Source organism: Cinclus cinclus, chromosome 10, assembly GCF_963662255.1.
Source record: "Cinclus cinclus chromosome 10, bCinCin1.1, whole genome shotgun sequence".
Classification (NCBI taxonomy): domain Eukaryota; kingdom Metazoa; phylum Chordata; class Aves; order Passeriformes; family Cinclidae; genus Cinclus; species Cinclus cinclus.
In genome coordinates this window covers 26,858,002-26,875,691 of record NC_085055.1, presented here as the reverse complement: position 1 = coordinate 26,875,691, position 17,690 = coordinate 26,858,002, and positions in this window count along the sequence as shown.

The following is a 17,690-nucleotide window of genomic DNA, read 5'->3' as shown; positions in this document are numbered from 1 at the left end:
TAGCCCCTGTGGTGTCACAATGCATCCCATGCACTTTTAGGCCACTTGGTGTTACAATGAATCATTTGAGTCTTGGCCTCTAAGGTGTCATAATATTTGCATGTTTTTATTGTGCCCCATGCTTTCACAATTCATCCCTGGCCCTATTACAACCCCTGGTGTCACAATGGAGCATTAGATTGTTAGCCTCCCTTGGGTCACAATGGTTCCTTGCTTCTCTTAACCTCTGTGGTGTCACAATGCATTCCAAGCCCTTTTAGGCCACTTGGTCTTACAATGAACCATTTGATTCTTGGCCTTCATGGTGTCATAATGGTTCCTAGCTTCTATAGGTCCCCATGCTCTTACAGTTCATCCGTGGTCCTTTTGCGCCCCCTGGTGTCAAAAGGGATTCTTAGATTGTTAGCCTCCCTTGGGTCACAATGGTTCCTTGCTTCTCTTAAACCCTGTGGAGTCACAATGCATCCCATGACCTTTTAGGCCACTTGGTATTACAATGAATCATTTGATTCTTGGCCTCTATGGTGTCATAATATTTGCATGATTTTATTGTGCCCCATGCTTTCACAATTCATCCCTGGCCCTATTACAACCCCCGGTGTCACAATGGATCATTAGATTGTTAGCCTCCCTTGGGTCACAATGGTTCTTAGCTTCTCTTAACCACTGTGGTGTCACAATGCATTCCAAGCCCTTTTAGGCCACTTGGTCTTACAATGAACCATTTGATTCTTGGCCTTCATGGTGTCATAATGGTTCCTTGCTTCTATAGGTCCCCATGCTGACACAGTTCATCCGTGGTCCTTTTGCGCCCCCTGGTGTCAAAAGGGATTCTTTGATTGCTAGCCTGCAATGGGTGACAATGGTTCTTTGCTTCTCTTAACTTGTGTGGTGTCACAATGCATCCCATGCCTTTTAGGACACTTGATGTCACAATAAAACATTTCATTCTTGGCCTCTATGGTGTCATAATATTTCCATGATTTTATGGTGCCCCATGCTTTCACAATTCATCCCTGGCCCTATTACAACCCCTGGTGTCACAATGGAGCATTAGATTGTTAGCCTCCCTTGGGTCACAATGGTTCCTTGCTTCTCTTAACCTCTGTGGTGTCACAATGCATCCCATGCCTTTTAGGCCACTTGATGTCACAATGAATCATTTGATTCTTGGCCTCCATGGTGGCATAATAGATCCTTGCTTCTATTGGTCCCCGTGCTGTAACAATTCATCCCTGACCATTTTCGGCCCCCTGGTGTCACAAGGGATCATTAGATTGTTAGCCTCCATTGGGTCACAATGGTTCTTTGCTTCTCTTAACCTCTGTGGTGTCACAATGCATTCCAAGCCCTTTTAGGCCACTTGGTCTTACAATGAACCATTTGATTCTTGGCCTTCATGGTGTCATAATGGTTCCTTGCTTCTATAGGTCCCCATGCTGTTACAGTTCATCCGTGGTCCTTTTGCGCCCCCTGGTGTCAAAAGGGATTCTTAGATTGTTAGCCTGCATTGGGTCACAATGGTTCCTTGCTTCTCTTAACTTGTGTGGTGTCACAATGCATTCCATGCCCTTTTAGGCCACTTGATGTCACAATGAATCATTTGATTCTTGGCCTCCATGGTGGAATAATAGATCCTTGCTTCTATTGGTCCCCGTGCTGTAACAATCCATCACTGGGCCTTTTACTACCCCCGGTGTCACAAGGGATCATTAGATTGTTAGCCTGCATTGGGTCACAATGGTTCCTTGCTTCTCTTAGCCCCTGTGGTGTCACAATGCATCCCATGCCCTTTTAGGCCACTTGATGTCACAATGAATCATTTGATTCTTGGCCTCCATGGTGGCATAATAGATCCTTGGTTCTATAGGTCCCCGTGCTGTAACAATCCACCCCTGGACATTTTCGGCCCCCTGGTGTCAAAAGGGATTCTTAGATTGTTAGCCTGCATTGGGTCGCAATGGATCCTTGCTTCTCTTAACCCCTGTGGTGTCACAATGCATCCCATGCCCTTTTAGGCCACTTGATGTCACAATGAATCATTTGATTCTTGGCCTCCATGGTGGCATAATAGATCCTTGCTTCTATTGGTCCCCGTGCTGTAACAATCCATCCCTGACCATTTTCGGCCCCCTGGTGACACAAGGGATCATTAGATTGTTAGCCTGCATTGGGTCACAATGGTTCCTTGCTTCTCTTAGCCCCTGTGGTGGCACAATGCATCCCATGCCCTTTTAGGCCACTTGGTGTTACAATGAATCATTTGATTCTTGGCCTCTAAGGTGTGATAATATTTCCATGTTTTTATTGTGCCCCATGCTTTCACAATTCATCCCTGGCCCTATTACAACCCCTGGTGTCACAATGGATCATAAGATTGTTTGTCTCCCTTGGGTCATAATGGTTCCTTGCTTCTCTTAACCTCTGTGGCGTCACAATGCATTCCAAGCCCTTTTAGGCCACTTGGTCTTACAATGAACCATTTGATTCTTGGCCTTCATGGTGTCATAATGGTTCCTTGCTTCTATAGGTCCCCATGCTGTCACAGTTCATCCGTGGTCCTTTTGCGCCCCCTGGTGTCAAAAGGGGTTCTTAGATTGTTAGCCTGCATTGGGTCACAATGGTTCCTTGCTTCTCTTAACCCCTGTGGTGTCACAATGCATCCCATGCCCTTTTAGGCCACTTGGTGTTACAATGAATTATTTGAGTCTTGGCCTCTATGGTGTCATAATGTTTCCATGTTTTTATTGGGCCACATGCTGTAACAATTCATCCCTGTCCCTTTTGCTAGACCTTGTGTGACAAGGGATCGTTAGATTGTTAGCCTCCATTGGGTCACAATGGTTCCTTGCTTCTCTTACACCCTTGTGGAATCACAAAGAATCCCATGCCCTTTTAGGCCACTTGATGTCACAATGAATCATTTGATTCTTGGCCTCCATGGTGGCATAATAGATCCTTGCTTCTATTGGTCCCCGTGCTGTAACAATCCATCCCTGGCCCTTTTAATAACCCCTCTTGTCACAAGGGATCATTAGATTGTTAGCCTCCATTGGGTCACAATGGTTCCTTGCTTCTCTTAACCTCTGTGGTGTCACAATGCATTCCAAGCCCTTTTAGGCCACTTGGTCTTACAGTGAACCATTTGATTCTTGGCCTTCATGGTGTCATAATGGTTCCTTGCTTCGATAGGTCCCCATGCTGTCACAGTTCATCCGTGGTCCTTTTGCGCCCCCTGGTGTCAAAAGTGATTCTTAGATTGTTAGCCTGCTTTGGGTCACAAAGGTTTATTGCTTCTCTTAACCCCTGTGGTGTCACAATGCATCCCATGCCATTTTAGGCCACTTGATGTCACAATGAATCATTTGATTCTTGGCCTCCATGGTGGCATAATTGTACCAGGTTTTAATTGGGCCCCATGCTTTCACAATTCATCCCTGGCCCTTTTGAGCCCTCTGGTGTCAAATGGGATCCTGGGATTATTAGCCTCCATTGGGTCACAATGGATCCTTGCTTTTCTTAACCTCTGTGGGGTCACAATGCATCCCATGCTTTTTAGGCCAATTGATGTCACAATGAATCATTTGATTCTTGGCCTCTATGGTGTCATAATATTTCCATGATTTTATTGTGCCCCATGCTTTCACAATTCATCCCTGGCCCTATTAAAACGCCTAGGTGACACAATGGATCATTAGATTGTTAGCCTGCATTGGGTCACAATGGTTCCTTGCTTCTCTTAACCCCTGTGCTGTCACAATGCAGCCCATGCCCTTTTAGGCCACTTGATGTCACAATGAATCATTTGATTCTTGGCCTCCATGGTGGCATAATAGATCCTTGCTTCTATTGGTCCCCGTGCTGTAACAATTCATCCCTGACCATTTTCGGCCCCCTGGTGTCACAAGGGATCATTAGATTGTTAGCCTGCATTGGGTCACAATGGTTCCTTGCTTCTCTTAGCCCCTGTGGTGTCACAATGCATCCCATGACCTTTTAGGCCACTTGGTGTTACAATGAATCATTTGAGTCTTGGCCTCTAAGGTGTCATAATATTTGCATGTTTTTATTGTGCCCCATGCTTTCACAATTCATCCCTGGCCCTATTACAACCCCTGGTGTCACAATGGAGCATTAGATTGTTAGCCTCCCTTGGGTCACAATGGTTCCTTGCTTCTCTTAACCTCTGTGGTGTCACAATGCATTCCAAGCCCTTTTAGGCCACTAGGTCTTACAATGAACCATTTGATTCTTGGCCTTCATGGTGTCATAATGGTTCCTAGCTTCTATAGGTCCCCATGCTCTTACAGTTCATCCGTGGTCCTTTTGCGCCCCCTGGTGTCAAAAGGGATTCTTAGATTGTTAGCCTCCCTTGGGTCACAATGGTTCCTTGCTTCTCTTAAACCCTGTGGAGTCACAATGCATCCCATGACCTTTTAGGCCACTTGGTATTACAATGAATCATTTGATTCTTGGCCTCTATGGTGTCATAATATTTGCATGATTTTATTGTGCCCCATGCTTTCACAATTCATCCCTGGCCCTATTACAACCCCCGGTGTCACAATGGATCATTAGATTGTTAGCCTCCCTTGGGTCACAATGGTTCCTTGCTTCTCTTAGCCCCTGTGGTGTCACAATGCATCCCATGCCCTTTTAGGCCACTTGGTGTTACAATGAACCTTTTGATTCTTGGCCTTCATGGTGTCATAATGTTTCCATGTTTTAATTGGGCCCCATGCTTTCACAATTCATCCCTGGCCCTTTTACAACACCTTGTGTGACAAGGGATCATTAGATTGTTAGCCTCCCTTGGGTCTCAATGGTTCCTTGCTTCTCTTAAACCCTGTGGAGTCACAATTCATCCCATGCCCTTTTAGGCCACTTGATGTCACAATGAATCATTTGATTCTTGGCCTCCATGGTGGCATAATGGTTCCTTGCGTCTATAGGTCCCCATGCTGACACAGTTCATCCGTGGTCCTTTTGCGTCCCCTGGTTTCAAAAGGGATTCTTAGATTGTTAGCCTGCATTGGGTCACAATGGTTCCTTGCTTCTCTTAACCTCTGTGGTGTCACAATGCATCCCATGCCTTTTAGGCCACTTGATGTCACAATGAATCATTTGATTCTTGGCCTCTATGGTGTCATAATATTTGCATGTTTTTATTGTGCCCCATGCTTTCACAATTCATCCGTGGCCCTATTACAACGCCTAGGTGTCACAATGGATCATTAGATTGTTAGCCTGCATTGGGTCACAATGGTTCTTTGCTTCTCTTAACCTCTGTGGTGTCACAATGCATTCCAAGCCCTTTTAGGCCACTTGGTCTTACAATGAACCATTTGAATCTTGGCCTTCATGGTGTCATAATGGTTCCTTGCTTCTATTGGTCCCCATGCTGACACAGTTCATCCGTGGTCCTTTTGCGCGCCCTGGTGTCAAAAGCGATCATTAGATTGTTAGCCTGCATTGGGTCACAATGGTTCCTTTCTTCTCTTAACTTGTGTGGTGTCACAATGCATTCCATGCCCTTTTAGGCCACTTGATGTCACAATGAATCATTTGATTCTTGGCCTCCATGGTGCCATAATAGATCCTTGCTTCTATTGGTTCCCGTGCTGTAACAATCCATCACTGGGCCTTTTACAACCCCTGGTGTCGCAAGGGATCATTAGATTGTTAGCCTGCATAGGGTCACAATGGTTCCTTGCTTCTCTTAGCCCCTGTGGTGTCACAATGCATTCCATGCCCTTTTAGGCCACTTGATGTCACAATGAATCATTTGATTCTTGGCCTCCATGGTGGCATAATTGATCCTTGCTTCTATAGGTCCCCATGCTGTAACAATCCATCGCTGGCCATTTTCGGCCCCCTGGTGTCACAAGGGATCATTAGATTGTTAGCCTGCATTGGGTCACAATGGTTCCTTGCTTCTCTTAGCCCCTGTGGTGTCACAATGCATCCCATGACCTTTTAGGCCACTTGATGTCACAATGAATCATTTGATTCTTGGCCTCCATGGTGGCATAATTGTACCAGGTTTTAATTGGGCCCCATGCTTTCACAATTCATCCCTGGCCCTTTTGAGCCCTCTGGTGTCAAATGGGATCCTGGGATTATTAGCCTCCATTGGGTCACAATGGATCCTTGCTTTTCTTAACCTCTGTGGGGTCACAATGCATCCCATGCTTTTTAGGCCAATTGATGTCACAATGAATCATTTGATTCTTGGCCTCTATGGTGTCATAATATTTCCATGATTTTATTGTGCCCCATGCTTTCACAATTCATCCCTGGCCCTATTAAAACGCCTAGGTGACACAATGGATCATTAGATTGTTAGCCTGCATTGGGTCACAATGGTTCCTTGCTTCTCTTAACCCCTGTGCTGTCACAATGCAGCCCATGCCCTTTTAGGCCACTTGATGTCACAATGAATCATTTGATTCTTGGCCTCCATGGTGGCATAATAGATCCTTGCTTCTATTGGTCCCCGTGCTGTAACAATTCATCCCTGACCATTTTCGGCCCCCTGGTGTCACAAGGGATCATTAGATTGTTAGCCTGCATTGGGTCACAATGGTTCCTTGCTTCTCTTAGCCCCTGTGGTGTCACAATGCATCCCATGACCTTTTAGGCCACTTGGTGTTACAATGAATCATTTGAGTCTTGGCCTCTAAGGTGTCATAATATTTGCATGTTTTTATTGTGCCCCATGCTTTCACAATTCATCCCTGGCCCTATTACAACCCCTGGTGTCACAATGGAGCATTAGATTGTTAGCCTCCCTTGGGTCACAATGGTTCCTTGCTTCTCTTAACCTCTGTGGTGTCACAATGCATTCCAAGCCCTTTTAGGCCACTTGGTCTTACAATGAACCATTTGATTCTTGGCCTTCATGGTGTCATAATGGTTCCTAGCTTCTATAGGTCCCCATGCTCTTACAGTTCATCCGTGGTCCTTTTGCGCCCCCTGGTGTCAAAAGGGATTCTTAGATTGTTAGCCTCCCTTGGGTCACAATGGTTCCTTGCTTCTCTTAAACCCTGTGGAGTCACAATGCATCCCATGACCTTTTAGGCCACTTGGTATTACAATGAATCATTTGATTCTTGGCCTCTATGGTGTCATAATATTTGCATGATTTTATTGTGCCCCATGCTTTCACAATTCATCCCTGGCCCTATTACAACCCCCGGTGTCACAATGGATCATTAGATTGTTAGCCTCCCTTGGGTCACAATGGTTCTTAGCTTCTCTTAACCACTGTGGTGTCACAATGCATTCCAAGCCCTTTTAGGCCACTTGGTCTTACAATGAACCATTTGATTCTTGGCCTTCATGGTGTCATAATGGTTCCTTGCTTCTATAGGTCCCCATGCTGACACAGTTCATCCGTGGTCCTTTTGCGCCCCCTGGTGTCAAAAGGGATTCTTTGATTGTTAGCCTGCAATGGGTGACAATGGTTCTTTGCTTCTCTTAACTTGTGTGGTGTCACAATGCATCCCATGCCTTTTAGGACACTTGATGTCACAATAAAACATTTCATTCTTGGCCTCTATGGTGTCATAATATTTCCATGATTTTATGGTGCCCCATGCTTTCACAATTCATCCCTGGCCCTATTACAACCCCTGGTGTCACAATGGAGCATTAGATTGTTAGCCTCCCTTGGGTCACAATGGTTCCTTGCTTCTCTTAACCTCTGTGGTGTCACAATGCATCCCATGCCTTTTAGGCCACTTGATGTCACAATGAATCATTTGATTCTTGGCCTCCATGGTGGCATAATAGATCCTTGCTTCTATTGGTCCCCGTGCTGTAACAATCCATCCCTGACCATTTTCGGCCCCCTGGTGTCACAAGGGATCATTAGATTGTTAGCCTCCATTGGGTCACAATGGTTCTTTGCTTCTCTTAACCTCTGTGGTGTCACAATGCATTCCAAGCCCTTTTAGGCCACTTGGTCTTACAATGAACCATTTGATTCTTGGCCTTCATGGTGTCATAATGGTTCCTTGCTTCTATAGGTCCCCATGCTGTTACAGTTCATCCGTGGTCCTTTTGCGCCCCCTGGTGTCAAAAGGGATTCTTAGATTGTTAGCCTGCATTGGGTCACAATGGTTCCTTGCTTCTCTTAACTTGTGTGGTGTCACAATGCATTCCATGCCCTTTTAGGCCACTTGATGTCACAATGAATCATTTGATTCTTGGCCTCCATGGTGGAATAATAGATCCTTGCTTCTATTGGTCCCCGTGCTGTAACAATCCATCACTGGGCCTTTTACAACCCCCGGTGTCACAATGGAGCATTAGATTGTTAGCCTCCCTTGGGTCACAATGGTTCCTTGCTTCTCTTAACCTCTGTGGTGTCACAATGCATCCCATGCCTTTTAGGCCACTTGATGTCACAATGAATCATTTGATTCTTGGCCTCCATGGTGGCATAATAGATCCTTGCTTCTATTGGTCCCCGTGCTGTAACAATCCATCCCTGACCATTTTCGGCCCCCTGGTGTCACAAGGGATCATTAGATTGTTAGCCTCCATTGGGTCACAATGGTTCTTTGCTTCTCTTAACCTCTGTGGTGTCACAATGCATTCCAAGCCCTTTTAGGCCACTTGGTCTTACAATGAACCATTTGATTCTTGGCCTTCATGGTGTCATAATGGTTCCTTGCTTCTATAGGTCCCCATGCTGTTACAGTTCATCCGTGGTCCTTTTGCGCCCCCTGGTGTCAAAAGGGATTCTTAGATTGTTAGCCTGCATTGGGTCACAATGGTTCCTTGCTTCTCTTAACTTGTGTGGTGTCACAATGCATTCCATGCCCTTTTAGGCCACTTGATGTCACAATGAATCATTTGATTCTTGGCCTCCATGGTGGAATAATAGATCCTTGCTTCTATTGGTCCCCGTGCTGTAACAATCCATCACTGGGCCTTTTACAACCCCCGGTGTCACAAGGGATCATTAGATTGTTAGCCTGCATTGGGTCACAATGGTTCCTTGCTTCTCTTAGCCCCTGTGGTGTCACAATGCATCCCATGCCCTTTTAGGCCACTTGATGTCACAATGAATCATTTGATTCTTGGCCTCCATGGTGGCATAATAGATCCTTGGTTCTATAGGTCCCCGTGCTGTAACAATCCACCCCTGGACATTTTCGGCCCCCTGGTGTCAAAAGGGATTCTTAGATTGTTAGCCTGCATTGGGTCGCAATGGATCCTTGCTTCTCTTAACCCCTGTGGTGTCACAATGCATCCCATGCCCTTTTAGGCCACTTGATGTCACAATGAATCATTTGATTCTTGGCCTCCATGGTGGCATAATAGATCCTTGCTTCTATTGGTCCCCGTGCTGTAACAATCCATCCCTGACCATTTTCGGCCCCCTGGTGACACAAGGGATCATTAGATTGTTAGCCTGCATTGGGTCACAATGGTTCCTTGCTTCTCTTAGCCCCTGTGGTGGCACAATGCATCCCATGCCCTTTTAGGCCACTTGGTGTTACAATGAATCATTTGATTCTTGGCCTCTAAGGTGTGATAATATTTCCATGTTTTTATTGTGCCCCATGCTTTCACAATTCATCCCTGGCCCTATTGCAACCCCTGGTGTCACAATGGATCATAAGATTGTTTGTCTCCCTTGGGTCATAATGGTTCCTTGCTTCTCTTAACCTCTGTGGCGTCACAATGCATTCCAAGCCCTTTTAGGCCACTTGGTCTTACAATGAACCATTTGATTCTTGGCCTTCATGGTGTCATAATGGTTCCTTGCTTCTATAGGTCCCCATGCTGTCACAGTCCATCCGTGGTCCTTTTGCGCCCCCTGGTGTCAAAAGGGGTTCTTAGATTGTTAGCCTGCATTGGGTCACAATGGTTCCTTGCTTCTCTTAACCCCTGTGGTGTCACAATGCATCCCATGCCCTTTTAGGCCACTTGGTGTTACAATGAATTATTTGAGTCTTGGCCTCTATGGTGTCATAATGTTTCCATGTTTTTATTGGGCCACATGCTGTAACAATTCATCCCTGTCCCTTTTACTAGACCTTGTGTGACAAGGGATCGTTAGATTGTTAGCCTCCATTGGGTCACAATGGTTCCTTGCTTCTCTTACACCCTTGTGGAATCACAAAGCATCCCATGCCCTTTTAGGCCACTTGATGTCACAATGAATCATTTGATTCTTGGCCTCCATGGTGGCATAATAGATCCTTGCTTCTATTGGTCCCCGTGCTGTAACAATCCATCCCTGGCCCTTTTAATAACCCCTGGTGTCACAAGGGATCATTAGATTGTTAGCCTCCATTGGGTCACAATGGTTCCTTGCTTCTCTTAACCTCTGTGGTGTCACAATGCATTCCAAGCCCTTTTAGGCCACTTGGTCTTACAGTGAACCATTTGATTCTTGGCCTTCATGGTGTCATAATGGTTCCTTGCTTCGATAGGTCCCCATGCTGTCACAGTTCATCCGTGGTCCTTTTGCGCCCCCTGGTGTCAAAAGTGATTCTTAGATTGTTAGCCTGCTTTGGGTCACAAAGGTTTATTGCTTCTCTTAACCCCTGTGGTGTCACAATGCATCCCATGCCATTTTAGGCCACTTGATGTCACAATGAATCATTTGATTCTTGGCCTCCATGGTGGCATAATTGTACCAGGTTTTAATTGGGCCCCATGCTTTCACAATTCATCCCTGACCCTTTTGAGCCCTCTGGTGTCAAATGGGATCCTGGGATTATTAGCCTCCATTGGGTCACAATGGATCCTTGCTTTTCTTAACCTCTGTGGGGTCACAATGCATCCCATGCTTTTTAGGCCAATTGATGTCACAATGAATCATTTGATTCTTGGCCTCTATGGTGTCATAATATTTCCATGATTTTATTGTGCCCCATGCTTTCACAATTCATCCCTGGCCCTATTAAAACGCCTAGGTGACACAATGGATCATTAGATTGTTAGCCTGCATTGGGTCACAATGGTTCCTTGCTTCTCTTAACCCCTGTGCTGTCACAATGCAGCCCATGCCCTTTTAGGCCACTTGATGTCACAATGAATCATTTGATTCTTGGCCTCCATGGTGGCATAATAGATCCTTGCTTCTATTGGTCCCCGTGCTGTAACAATTCATCCCTGACCATTTTCGGCCCCCTGGTGTCACAAGGGATCATTAGATTGTTAGCCTGCATTGGGTCACAATGGTTCCTTGCTTCTCTTAGCCCCTGTGGTGTCACAATGCATCCCATGACCCTTTAGGCCACTTGGTGTTACAATGAATCATTTGAGTCTTGGCCTCTAAGGTGTCATAATATTTGCATGTTTTTATTGTGCCCCATGCTTTCACAATTCATCCCTGGCCCTATTACAACCCCTGGTGTCACAATGGAGCATTAGATTGTTAGCCTCCCTTGGGTCACAATGGTTCCTTGCTTCTCTTAAACCCTGTGGAGTCACAATTCATCCCATGCCCTTTTAGGCCACTTGATATCACAATGAATCATTTGATTCTTGGCCTCCATGGTGGCATAATAGATCCTTGGTTCTATTGGACCCCGTGCTGTAACAATCCATCCCTGGCACTTTTTATAGCCCCTGGTGCCACAATGGATCATTAGATTGATAGCCTGCATTGGGTCACAATGGTTCCTTGCTTCTCTTAACCTCGGTGGTGTCACAATGCATTCCAAGCCCTTTTAGGCCACTTGGTGTTACAATGAACCATTTGATTCTTGGCCTTCATGGTGTCATAATGGTTCCGTGCTTCTATAGGTCCTCATGCTGTCAGAGTTCATCCGTGGTCCTTTTGCGCCCCCTGGTGTCAAAAGGGATTCTTAGATTGTTAGCCTGCATTGGGTCACAATGGTTCCTTGCTTCTCTTAACCTCTGTGGTGTCACAATGCATTCCAAGCCCTTTTAGGCCACTTGGTCTTACAATGAACCATTTGATTCTTGGCCTTCATGGTGTCATAATGGTTCCTAGCTTCTATAGGTCCCCATGCTCTTACAGTTCATCCGTGGTCCTTTTGCGCCCCCTGGTGTCAAAAGGGATTCTTAGATTGTTAGCCTCCCTTGGGTCACAATGGTTCCTTGCTTCTCTTAAACCCTGTGGAGTCACAATGCATCCCATGACCTTTTAGGCCACTTGGTATTACAATGAATCATTTGATTCTTGGCCTCTATGGTGTCATAATATTTGCATGATTTTATTGTGCCCCATGCTTTCACAATTCATCCCTGGCCCTATTACAACCCCCGGTGTCACAATGGATCATTAGATTGTTAGCCTCCCTTGGGTCACAATGGTTCCTTGCTTCTCTTAGCCCCTGTGGTGTCACAATGCATCCCATGCCCTTTTAGGCCACTTGGTGTTACAATGAACCATTTGATTCTTGGCCTTCATGGTGTCATAATGTTTCCATGTTTTAATTGGGCCCCATGCTTTCACAATTCATCCCTGGCCCTTTTACAACACCTTGTGTGACAAGGGATCATTAGATTGTTAGCCTCCCTTGGGTCTCAATGGTTCCTTGCTTCTCTTAAACCCTGTGGAGTCACAATTCATCCCATGCCCTTTTAGGCCACTTGATGTCACAATGAATCATTTGATTCTTGGCCTCCATGGTGGCATAATGGTTCCTTGCGTCTATAGGTCCCCATGCTGACACAGTTCATCCGTGGTACTTTTGCGTCCCCTGGTTTCAAAAGGGATTCTTAGATTGTTAGCCTGCATTGGGTCACAATGGTTCCTTGCTTCTCTTAACCTCTGTGGTGTCACAATGCATCCCATGCCTTTTAGGCCACTTGATGTCACAATGAATCATTTGATTCTTGGCCTCTATGGTGTCATAATATTTGCATGTTTTTATTGTGCCCCATGCTTTCACAATTCATCCGTGGCCCTATTACAACGCCTAGGTGTCACAATGGATCATTAGATTGTTAGCCTGCATTGGGTCACAATGGTTCTTTGCTTCTCTTAACCTCTGTGGTGTCACAATGCATTCCAAGCCCTTTTAGGCCACTTGGTCTTACAATGAACCATTTGAATCTTGGCCTTCATGGTGTCATAATGGTTCCTTGCTTCTATTGGTCCCCATGCTGACACAGTTCATCCGTGGTCCTTTTGCGCGCCCTGGTGTCAAAAGCGATCATTAGATTGTTAGCCTGCATTGGGTCACAATGGTTCCTTTCTTCTCTTAACTTGTGTGGTGTCACAATGCATTCCATGCCCTTTTAGGCCACTTGATGTCACAATGAATCATTTGATTCTTGGCCTCCATGGTGGCATAATAGATCCTTGCTTCTATTGGTTCCCGTGCTGTAACAATCCATCACTGGGCCTTTTACAACCCCTGGTGTCGCAAGGGATCATTAGATTGTTAGCCTGCATAGGGTCACAATGGTTCCTTGCTTCTCTTAACCCCTGTGGTGTCACAATGCATCCCATGCCCTTTTAGGCCACTTGATGTCACAATGAATCATTTGATTCTTGGCCTCCATGGTGGCATAATTGATCCTTGCTTCTATAGGTCCCCATGCTGTAACAATCCATCGCTGGCCATTTTCGGCCCCCTGGTGTCACAAGGGATCATTAGATTGTTAGCCTGCATTGGGTCACAATGGTTCCTTGCTTCTCTTAGCCCCTGTGGTGTCACAATGCATCCCATGACCTTTTAGGCCACTTGATGTCACAATGAATCATTTGATTCTTGGCCTCCATGGTGGCATAATTGTACCAGGTTTTAATTGGGCCCCATGCTTTCACAATTCATCCCTGGCCCTTTTGAGCCCTCTGGTGTCAAATGGGATCCTGGGATTATTAGCCTCCATTGGGTCACAATGGATCCTTGCTTTTCTTAACCTCTGTGGGGTCACAATGCATCCCATGCTTTTTAGGCCAATTGATGTCACAATGAATCATTTGATTCTTGGCCTCTATGGTGTCATAATATTTCCATGATTTTATTGTGCCCCATGCTTTCACAATTCATCCCTGGCCCTATTAAAACGCCTAGGTGACACAATGGATCATTAGATTGTTAGCCTGCATTGGGTCACAATGGTTCCTTGCTTCTCTTAACCCCTGTGCTGTCACAATGCAGCCCATGCCCTTTTAGGCCACTTGATGTCACAATGAATCATTTGATTCTTGGCCTCCATGGTGGCATAATAGATCCTTGCTTCTATTGGTCCCCGTGCTGTAACAATTCATCCCTGACCATTTTCGGCCCCCTGGTGTCACAAGGGATCATTAGATTGTTAGCCTGCATTGGGTCACAATGGTTCCTTGCTTCTCTTAGCCCCTGTGGTGTCACAATGCATCCCATGACCTTTTAGGCCACTTGGTGTTACAATGAATCATTTGAGTCTTGGCCTCTAAGGTGTCATAATATTTGCATGTTTTTATTGTGCCCCATGCTTTCACAATTCATCCCTGGCCCTATTACAACCCCTGGTGTCACAATGGAGCATTAGATTGTTAGCCTCCCTTGGGTCACAATTGTTCCTTGCTTCTCTTAACCTCTGTGGTGTCACAATGCATTTCAAGCCCTTTTAGGCCACTTGGTCTTACAATGAACCATTTGATTCTTGGCCTTCATGGTGTCATAATGGTTCCTAGCTTCTATAGGTCCCCATGCTCTTACAGTTCATCCGTGGTCCTTTTGCGCCCCCTGGTGTCAAAAGGGATTCTTAGATTGTTAGCCTCCCTTGGGTCACAATGGTTCCTTGCTTCTCTTAAACCCTGTGGAGTCACAATGCATCCCATGACCTTTTAGGCCACTTGGTATTACAATGAATCATTTGATTCTTGGCCTCTATGGTGTCATAATATTTGCATGATTTTATTGTGCCCCATGCTTTCACAATTCATCCCTGGCCCTATTACAACCCCTGGTGTCACAATGGATCATTAGATTGTTAGTCTCCCTTGGGTCACAATGGTTCTTAGCTTCTCTTAACCACTCTGGTGTCACAATGCATTCCAAGCCCTTTTAGGCCACTTGGTCTTACAATGAACCATTTGATTCTTGGCCTTCATGGTGTCATAATGGTTCCTTGCTTCTATAGGTCCCCATGCTGACACAGTTCATCCGTGGTCCTTTTGCGCCCCCTGGTGTCAAAAGGGATTCTTTGATTGTTAGCCTGCAATGGGTGACAATGGTTCCTTGCTTCTCTTAACTTGTGTGGTGTCACAATGCATCCCATGCCTTTTAGGACACTTGATGTCACAATGAAACATTTGATTCTTGGCCTCTATGGTGTCATAATATTTCCATGATTTTATGGTGCCCCATGCTTTCACAATTCATCCCTGGCCCTATTTCAACCCCTGGTGTCACAATGGAGCATTAGATTGTTAGCCTCCCTTGGGTCACAATGGTTCCTTGCTTCTCTTAACCTCTGTGGTGTCACAATGCATCCCATGCCTTTTAGGCCACTTGATGTCACAATGAATCATTTGATTCTTGGCCTTCATGGTGTCATAATGGTTCCTTGCTTCTATAGGTCCCCATGCTGTTACAGTTCATCCGTGGTCCTTTTGTGCCCCCTGGTGTCAAAAGGGATTCTTAGATTGTTAGCCTGCATTGGGTCACAATGGTTCCTTGCTTCTCTTAACTTGTGTGGTGTCACAATGCATTCCATGCCCTTTTAGGCCACTTGATGTCACAATGAATCATTTGATTCTTGGCCTCCATGGTGGCATAATAGATCCTTGCTTCTATTGGTCCCCGTGCTGTAACAATCCATCACTGGGCCTTTTACAACCCCCGGTGTCACAAGGGATCATTAGATTGTTAGCCTGCATTGGGTCACAATGGTTCCTTGCTTCTCTTAGCCCCTGTGGTGTCACAATGCATCCCATGCCCTTTTAGGCCACTTGATGTCACAATGAATCATTTGATTCTTGGCCTCCATGGTGGCATAATAGATCCTTGGTTCTATAGGTCCCCGTGATGTAACAATCCATCCATGGTCATTTTCGGCCCCCTGGTGTCAAATGGGATTCTTAGATTGTTAGCCTGCATTGGGTCGCAATGGTTCCTTGCTTCTCTTAACCCCTGTGCTGTCACAATGCATCCCATGCCCTTTTAGGCCACTTGATGTCACAATGAATCATTTGATTCTTAAACTCGATGGTGGCATAATTGTACCAGGTTTTAATTGGGCCCCATGCTTTCACAATTCATCCCTGGCCCTTTTGAGCCCTCTGGTGTCACAAGGGATCCTGGGATTATTAGCCTCCATTGGGTCACAATGGATCCTTGCTTTTCTTAACCTCTGTGGGGTCACAATGCATCCCATGCTTTTTAGGCCAATTGATGTCACAATGAATCATTTGATTCTTGGCCTCTATGGTGTCATAATATTTCCATGATTTTATTGTGCCCCATGCTTTCACAATTCATCCCTGGCCCTATTAAAACGCCTAGGTGACACAATGGATCATTAGATTGTTAGCCTGCATTGGGTCACAATGGTTCCTTGCTTCTCTTAACCCCTGTGCTGTCACAATGCAGCCCATGCCCTTTTAGGCCACTTGATGTCACAATGAATCATTTGATTCTTGGCCTCCATGGTGGCATAATAGATCCTTGCTTCTATTGGTCCCCGTGCTGTAACAATTCATCCCTGACCATTTTCGGCCCCCTGGTGTCACAAGGGATCATTAGATTGATAGCCTGCATTGGGTCACAATGGTTCCTTGCTTCTCTTAGCCCCTGTGGTGTCACAATGCATCCCATGACCTTTTAGGCCACTTGGTGTTACAATGAATCATTTGAGTCTTGGCCTCTAAGGTGTCATAATATTTGCATGTTTTTATTGTGCCCCATGCTTTCACAATTCATCCCTGGCCCTATTACAACCCCTGGTGTCACAATGGAGCATTAGATTGTTAGCCTCCCTTGGGTCACAATGGTTCCTTGCTTCTCTTAACCTCTGTGGTGTCACAATGCATTCCAAGCCCTTTTAGGCCACTTGGTCTTACAATGAACCATTTGATTCTTGGCCTTCATGGTGTCATAATGGTTCCTAGCTTCTATAGGTCCCCATGCTCTTACAGTTCATCCGTGGTCCTTTTGCGCCCCCTGGTGTCAAAAGGGATTCTTAGATTGTTAGCCTCCCTTGGGTCACAATGGTTCCTTGCTTCTCTTAAACCCTGTGGAGTCACAATTCATCCCATGCCCTTTTAGGCCACTTGATGTCACAATGAATCATTTGATTCTTGGCCTCCATGGTGGCATAATGGTTCCTTGCGTCTATAGGTCCCCATGCTGACACAGTTCATCCGTGGTCCTTTTGCGTCCCCTGTTTTCAAAAGGGATTCTTAGATTGTTAGCCTGCATTGGGTCACAATGGTTCCTTGCTTCTCTTAACCTCTGTGGTGTCACAATGCATCCCATGCCTTTTAGGCCACTTGATGTCACAATGAATCATTTGATTCTTGGCCTCTATGGTGTCATAATATTTGCATGTTTTTATTGTGCCCCATGCTTTCACAATTCATCCGTGGCCCTATTACAACGCCTAGGTGTCACAATGGATCATTAGATTGTTAGCCTGCATTGGGTCACAATGGTTCTTTGCTTCTCTTAACCTCTGTGGTGTCACAATGCATTCGAAGCCCTTTTAGGCCACTTGGTCTTACAATGAACCATTTGATTCTTGGCCTTCATGGTGTCATA